Consider the following 8,518-nt stretch of genomic DNA (forward strand, 5'->3'; position numbering starts at 1 on the left):
GCTGACATTTGGGAAGCTCTGATTCTGTCAGTCATTTTCTGTTCTTTATCACGTTTTTTTTTCCAAAGGAAAAAGCTGTTTTCCTGTGTGTGAGAACGTTCTCTCCTATCTAATAATGCTCAATTGTCTTTCTCTTCCATTTGTGTGTGGGGAAAACTGTCCAATTGAGATCAGAGCTGTGGGTGTCAAAGTGTCTCATTTTAGATAGATATGCAGCTGTCAGATCAGGGGAAAGGCTTGCCTGAATGAAAACAAGTCATTTTTCACCAGCACGACTGCAGAATTTACATGAATACAGTGATCTGAATCAAATGACTTGGCATTTGTACTTCTCCGGCTTTCACCATTTGAACAACGACTTGCAATGTAAGGCTCTCTGGAGCTCAGTCGTGCTCTTCCCACGTGCCACACTCACTCCACTGTGTTCCCAGTGTCCGGCACAGTGCCTGGCACAGAGAAGGCACTCAATTCACAGCCTGGGGTGTGTGTGTTTGTGTGTGTGTGTGTGTGTGTGTGTGTGTGTGTGTGTGTGTGTGTGTGATTTTTTAATTTTTATTTATTGATTTGAGAGAGAGAGAGGAAGGAAGAGAGAGTTATTGTTCCATGTATCTTTGCATTCATTGGTTGATTCTTGTATGTGCCCTGATCGGGGATCAAATCCACAACCTTGGGTTATCCGGGCAAAGCTCTAACCAACAGAGCTACCTGGCCAGGCCACAACGTTGTTTCTATAAAACAACAGTAACCAAAATGACTCCATCGTTTCCCCTCAATGCCACCACTGACCGTCCTGCTACCTGGAACAGTACCCGCTACTCTCTATTCTACTCGTCCTCAGGTCACATCCTAAAAGCCACCCCTCAGACCACCCGTAGTCCCTTAAGCTACCCTCACAGTGCTTTCGGTAAGACCTAACACTGTTGTAAACACTTACATAGCGTTTGCCACATGCCTCACACTATTCTAAGTGATTTGTATGCATATATGTATATTTAATTCTTGTAACTGGGTTAGCCCCAGTTTACAGAGGAGGAAATGGAGGCATTTGAACCCATGCAGTCTGACTCAGGGTCTATGTGCCTAACCAGCTCCTTTAATGTCTTTTTATCAAACTGCACCTCCCTCCCCAATGCACATACACAAACCATTAGATAGCAGACGATAACTGGACAGGGTCAGGCCTACCCTCTCCCAAGCCCAGCACCTGGCACATAGTAGGTGTACTCATGGATGGACTCTAACTTCCAGGAAACAGATAGACAATGGAACTTCAGGAGAAAAACAGACTCTGTACCTGGGCCCCTGGACCGACTGGGTTTTGTCCTTGATCCCCTGCATCAAGAGATGCACCTGTGAGGAGCCCACCTCAGAGAGCCAGAGTTTGCCATGTTCCCGACAAAGCTCCATATCGCAGGGGTTTTAGAGCCAGCTGTGACTTCCTGGGGAAGCCGGAGACATGAGCACTCCATACCTGGTACACATGTCCATGTCTGCTCTGATACTGGCCAGGAATGATGCTCAAGAAGGTATCAATTTATGTGCCTGTCGGGTGTGGCTCAGTGGTTGAGCATCAGCCTATGAACCAGGAGGTCATGGTTCAATTCCTGGTCAAAGGCAGATGCCGGGGATGCAGGCTCAATCCCCAGTGTGGGGCGTGCAGGAGTTGGGCACTGATTCTCTCTCATCATTGGTGTTTCTATATCTCTCTCCCTTTCCCTTCCTCTCTGAAATCAATAAAAATATTTTTAAAAAATAAGCTTTCAACTTATAATAAAAGAGCTCTCTCACAGGGTTCCAGAAACCCCCACTATGAGCTCAGATCACAATTCTTCAAGGAAACTTCCCTGAGAGGATTTGAGATGGTGTGGGAACCTCCCTGGGGGCAGGCCTGTATCCCAGCACCTGGTTCAGCCCAGAGAGGCACAGAGTGGGCGCTAAACACGCATTTGTGGAGTGAACTTCGTAGCTGTGGGCACTGAGGCTCAGCCTGTTCCAGTGACACACATGGCCATGCAGCTGGTAAGCTGAGCCGTGGGGGTTTCAGTGTAAGGCTCTCTGCAGGTAGGCCCTGCTCTGCCCACACTCCACATGGACTCCAGGCAAGTTCCCATTCCCAAGAAACTTCTCCATACTGTCCGAGTCTTAAGGGTTCCGGGGTGGCTACCATGATACACAGGGGCCAACATGTGACTCTTAAAAGTCGTACTTTTGTGGCTAGGGCTGGCTGTGGATGTTAGAGAACCTCGCAAGTCCTTCGATCTGCAAGCAGACCAGGCCTGTGGAAATGTGGGAAGCAGAGTGCGAGGGGCTGGAGACTCCCCTTTCCCATGGTTCCTCAGGCCTGTCTCTTCCCTTCATTGTCACCGTTCACACACAAAAAAGAAAAAAAAATGTCTAAAAGGCTCTTTTTGCACCTCCCTTTGTCTGAACACTCATGTCAGCAGGTCTGCTTTTCCTGACGTCACTGCTGAATGCACTGCTCCCAGGGCTGGCGTTCAGGCTGGGTTAAAAGGTGCACAGTCCTGCACAAGTGAAATCCTGGCCGTGGCTGCATTTCAAAGGCCCAGGGAGCTGCTGGAGTACCAACTGGCGGATCTTTCACACAGGACTGACCTCATTTCACTCCACAAACGTGCTGGACTCATTATTTATGTGCACTATCTATCTCCTCATTATCAATCTTGGAGAGAAAATTCTATCTTCACCCTTTAATGCTACATGTATTTGAGATCCTATTTCCGTTACTTGCCCCCCCCCCCAAAAAAAATCAGCAATCTCTGAAAGTATTATGGATAGCCTAGGGAAAGATGAACTGCTCTATCTAGTTACAGAATAGGTGCTATCGGTAATGAGTTGATCAATCTCTTTGCCTACAAGGTCCTTTTTTGTTTGGGGTGTTAGGGTGTCTGTCTGTCTGTCTGTGAGGATAGTAATGGGTACAGAAGCCCTGCTAACATCTGAATTGGTTAGCTGTGGCTCTCACTTTACCCATTTAAAAACTGGTAGCAGCTAAGTTCAAAATATGTGCCTATGTAATGTCCTGGCCGGTGTGGCTCAGTTGGTTGAGTGTCATTCCATGAACTGAAAGGTTGCTAGTTCAATTCCTGGTCAGGGCACATACCGAGATTGCGGGTTTGGTCCCTGGTCGGGTGCACTCGGGGTGTATAGGGGAGGCAGCCAGTCAATGTTTTTCTCTTTCTCGCCCCCCTCCCTTCTTCTCTCTCTAAAAATCAATAAAAAAAACATATTTTAAAAAAGAAATTGACCATGCTAGCCTTATATGTTAGTGAATGAGACAACTGATCACACTATATGGCATAATTTGAGGTTCATACTAAAAACAAACTACCTAAGTTTTAACACTGTCAGGTCATTTGCTACCCTAGCCCACACACTGTTAATCTGAGGGTTGAGGAGGGACAGGGAAATCAAATGTAGAGTGGCCAAACTGAAGAGACAGACGGTATCCTGAAATAGAAACTGCATGTGATTTACAGTCTCAGCTCTGCCATTTCACGCTGTGTGTCCTTTGCCAACTCAGTCACCCTCTCTGAGCCTCATTTTCCCCATCTCTAAGATAAGTTTAACGATATTCACATCACAGGGCTGTGGCAAGGGCAAATGAGAGAATGTCAGCAAAAGCACAGTGCCGCCCACCTACCCCACTTACGCTCTGAGCTCACCTTAGCCCACCTGAGGCTTCCCCTGGTGGCTGAACAGTGCCCAGGAGATTGCATCCCTCTCTGGGCTCTCCTCGCCTTCCTCCCAGCCCTAAGCATCTTACAGTTTGGAGTTCCCACTTATTCTCAATATGCTTAAGTGACCATGTGCTTGCCAATCAGACCACGGGGAGGAAATGAGTAAACATTGCTGAAACGTATAGGCGCAGGGAGGGAGAGGGAAATGCTGGTTCAGACCGCTATTGCCAGTCATCACCCTATGCACATTCTGGTGTCTTGGGAAGCCTCCGACCAGCTGTACGGTTTGGGGAGCCTTGACACTTTGCCTCCTCACACCCTCTCCTGAGCCACTGATGAAGAGCCATGGCCTCAGGCTCCCAACCTGGTGTGCAGTCACAGGAATGCAGGGTGGGACAGCCCAGAAGTTAAGTGTACCTGCCAGCTCATCAAACACCATTATGTCTTGGCCACCTCGTATATGAACTAGGGGTAGGAAAACTACTTCCTTATTAAGTGACTGTCCTATATAATAAAGAGGTAATATGCAAATTAACCCTCACATCCTCACAAGATGGCTGCCTACAACCAGACCAGCAGGGGGGTTAGTGAGGGACAACCAAACGACTGAACAAGCAGGCTGTGTGGGGCAACCAGGCCAGTGGGGGGGGGGGGAGAGGGGCTGTGAAGGGTGACTAGGCTGGCAGGGGGGGCAGTTTGGGGCAATTAGGCTGTCGGGGGGGGGCAGTGAGGTGCAACTAGGCCAGTGAGGGGGCAGTAAGGGGTGACTAGGCCGGTGGGGGGGCAGTTAGGGGCGATCAGAGCAGCACGCAGAGGCAGTGAGGGGCAATCAGACCGGGGGGGGGGGGGTAGGCAGTTAGGGGTGACCAGGCAGGCAGCAGGTGAGCAATTAGGAGCCAGTGGTTCAGGATTGTGAGAGGATGTCTGACTGCTGATTTAGCCTGATCCCAGCAGTTGACATCTCCCAAAGGGTCCCGGATTAGAGAGGGTGCAGGCTGGGCTGAGGGGGACCCCCCTCCCATGCACAAATTCATGCACTGGGCCTCTAGTTGTTAATGTTTGTTACAGGCTGGATGTTTGTGTCCCTCCCAAATTCAAATGTTGAAATCCTAACCCCAATGTGATGAATGGTACTAGGAAGTGGGGCATTCTGGAAGTGATTGGTCATGAGGATAGAGCCCTCATGAATGGGATTAATGACCTTATAAAAGAAACCCTGAGATCCCTGGGTGGCTCAGTTGGTTGGAGCATCGTCTGATGTGCCAAGGTTGCAGGTTTAGTCCCCAGTTGGGCACATATGGGAGGTAACTGATTGATGTTTCTCACATTGATGTTTCTTTCTTTCTCTCCCTTCCTCTCTTTCTAAAGATCAACAAATGTATATCCTTGGGTAAGGATTAAAAAATACATATATATTTTATAACTTTTAGAAAATATACAAAAAGAACATTAAAAATAAAAATCAATCTCAATCTTCTGACCTAAAAATTAACCTGGTTAACATTTTTATATATTTCCCTACTTTTCCCTGGTGCTTTTTCGTGGTTGTGATTATAGTTATTACTTTATAACACAGTTTTTCTTGGTTTGAGTTTCCTAGCAACAAATCCTGAACTATACATTCAAGAGCACATAACTTATTTTGAAGGTGACCCCAGGAAATACCAGTAGGAAAGCAGGGAAGAGATACAGGAAAGAGCAATGTTCCAGTCACTATTGCTGTGGAACAAGTAACTCCTTGGTTGTATAAAACAGGACCTTTATATTTTGCATACAATTTTATGAAACAGGAATTTGGAAAGAGCTCAAATGTGAAATGTCCCCTGAGCCTTCAGGCATTTGAAGGCTCTCTGGGCTGCATGTCCCAGATGGCCCACTTCCATGCCGGCAGTTAATGCTGAGGGTCTGCAGGGAGCTCAGTAGGGTCTAAGGACCAGAGCAACTGCATGTGGGCTCTCCAGCACAGCAGCCTGGGTGTAGTCAGACTTCTTACCTGGTGACTGGTTTCCCCAAGAGTGAGTGCCTGAGAGAATCAGTGGAAGCTGATGGCCTGTTATAGTCTAGCTTTGGAAATCATATGGTGTCAATACTGCCATACTATTTTCATCAAGGCCATCACAAGCCCACGGGGGGAGAGGGCATTGATCTTACCACTTAATGGGAGGAATGCCAAAGACTTTGGGGCCTTTAAAAAAATCATTACAGGAAGGAAGCCAATAAATGTATAATTAATCCAATTGGCACCGTGTTGCAACTGGAGCTGAGTTCTGCTGGAGAACTTTTAGAAACAGTGTAGAAAACATCTCACAATCATCCCCAAGGAGGGCTGAGGAAGCTAAAGTATTTGACCATAAACTTTCCATTTGTAGTGGTTAGGGCTGGGAAGTTTGAGGAGGAAGGACTAATTCACCTGGGATTTGGTGGGCATTCCCCTAGCACTGACTTCTAGCACGCTGCCTGGCTAGAGAGCCTCAGGCAGGGAGCTCCATGTGGTCACAGCAAACAGCCTTTCAGGAACAGAGATCTGCACAGAGATGCATGCCAAGGGGTTCTAGGATGCTGCCGACAGTCTCTCCTACAGCGTATCTGAGGCATTTTTCCTTGCCAGTGAATATTCCCTGTGACAACTTTTAATGGCTACACAGGTATTTTGTTGTTTAACATCGCTGTGCATATAACTGAGGGATAGGGGGAAAATCATGTCACCGTGTCATTTAAAGCCACTACATTTTCTCTAACTTTAGACCACCAATTATTCATGTTTCTAATTTTCCTCGGTTTGCTCCCTTGCTTTACACCAAACTTTCACCTCTTTCTATGACCCCTTTCCAGCACCCCTTTTACTCTAAGCAGATAAACTATTCTGTTTCAGTGACAAAATAGAAGAAATCAGATGATCAACCTCAACGATGTCCTTTCTTACCTACCCATTATTCTACATCCAATCCCTTTCTCATTCCTTTTCTTCTAACCTCAGAAGGTAAGGAGTCCCTCCTTAAGTGCTAGACCAACCCTCATCCTCACTTCCTCTACATGAATCCCTGCCCCAACCCCACCTGAGTTCTTCCTGCCTCCTCCTATCCTACCTTCTTACTTCTCCTCTCTCTACCCTTTCTTTTCAACCTCTCACCCACTCTTTGTTCCTCCTCTCTTCCCTATTAACATGTCCAAGGCTTTCTTCAAGCTAAAATCACACGCCCTTACCCCCCTAGCAATTGTATAATTTCTCTCCTCACTTCCCATTCATCCCAGGATGCACTGCATTTGAGCTTCTGCCTCTGCTGGTCTTCTGCACTTGCCATGGTCACCCACCAACAGCCAATGGCCCACTCTGGAGGGTAAGTCCTCGTTCCTGGTTCTTAGCCCCCTGCTACTGATGAGTCACTGGGAGCCTTCCTCCTCTTGCTGAACGCTCTGTCCTCTTGGCCTCCATGACTCTGACTCTGCACTCTCCTTGTCAACACACCCTAAGAACATTCTTCTTCCTTTTGCTGGCCAACCTTCCTTTGGCTAGTCCAAAATGTTGCTGTTCCCTGTCCTGTACTTGCTTTTTGTCTATAGTTTCTCCTGACGTGATCTTATCCTCTTTCATGTTCCCAATTATAAGGCTACAATCTCTTGTCTAAAACCCTTGGGGCCAGAGCCCCACCTCTGCTGGCCCACCCTCGGCTCCCCACCACACCAAGGAGCCAGTCCGGGAACCCCACACTGGTGGGCATCGAGCAGGAGCCCCCCAACAAGCTCTAGCCGGGCGCCTCAATGCCGGAGCAGAGCAGGGTTCCAAGCCTGAGGAAGACATACTCTTGTGCCTGCCTGCCCACTTCACTCTCAGGATCGGAGACACTGGCCTTTACTGCTCAGCTAAGGGTTCCGAGGACTCTCCTTTCTCTAGCCCCGTCCCGCGGAGTGAACCCAGGGTGCTGTGACCTGAAGGGAGTGCTGAGCAGGTGGTCAGGGCACCCGAGCAAGAGCCCTCTGGGGCCTCAGGCGGAAGAGTGAAACCGGAACCATCAGGGAACACGGGCGAATTTTGGCACAAACTGGGCTGCTGTGTGGTAGAGAAACCCCAGCCGAAGAAGAAGAGGAGACGGATCAATCGGACCATGATCGGGGAACCAATGAATTTTGTCCACCTGACTCACATTGGCTCTGGGGAGAGGGAGGCTGGAGATGGACTTGCCATGACAGGTGCTGTTCAGGAGCAGATGAGATCCAAGGGAACCCGAGGCAGGCCATGAAGCAATTCTAGGGGCTTGTAGCTCCAACAGGAATGTTTTTGCTGTCTGAAGTCTCCACTCTGTGCCCAGCCCAGAGGAGATGCTGCCTCCACCAGGTCCTCTGAGAATCAGTGTCCTCAAGGCCCCTTTTTTCCTTCTCTGCCTGATAGTGCCTCAAAAGGCTTGGGGGCTGGACTCCCTCCATTTCCTCTGGCTGTAACCCTTCCTGGAGATGGGGTCAAGGCAGCAAAACTGGCCAAGTAGCTACTGGCTGGCCAGAAAAGCTCAGCTGAAGCCCTGCACACTCTCAGATCTGAAACAGGAGTTTCTGGAAATCTGGAATGAGTTCCCTCCTCCTGAATGACAGTCTGGGTGCCACCAGTTTTTAAACTATTAGCCTGGAACTCCTTAAATGGCAGGTGGGTGAGGTTACCAAGCTGAAGCTGGCTTTGCTGTGAAGCTCCCTACCCCTCTGCCCTTCTCCTTCCTTCTGAATGAACTGAAGCAGACGTCAAGCAGGGCCTGGGAGGGTGACCACTGCCTAGTCTACTCTCTTTAAATCTCAGAACTTAAGCTCACAGGTCTTCAATATCTCTCTGCTAA

The 8,518-nt window shown here is 48.5% G+C and overlaps 1 pseudogene; it reads left to right on the forward strand.

The window, feature by feature from the left end:
- The first annotated feature begins 750 nt into the window (after window positions 1-750).
- On the forward strand, window positions 751-7,982 carry LOC118660961 (annotated as a pseudogene).
- The last annotated feature ends 536 nt before the right edge of the window (window positions 7,983-8,518 follow it).

The sequence above is a fragment of the Myotis myotis genome, unplaced genomic scaffold, assembly GCF_014108235.1.
Source record: "Myotis myotis isolate mMyoMyo1 unplaced genomic scaffold, mMyoMyo1.p scaffold_m19_p_1, whole genome shotgun sequence".
Lineage (NCBI taxonomy): Eukaryota > Metazoa > Chordata > Mammalia > Chiroptera > Vespertilionidae > Myotis > Myotis myotis.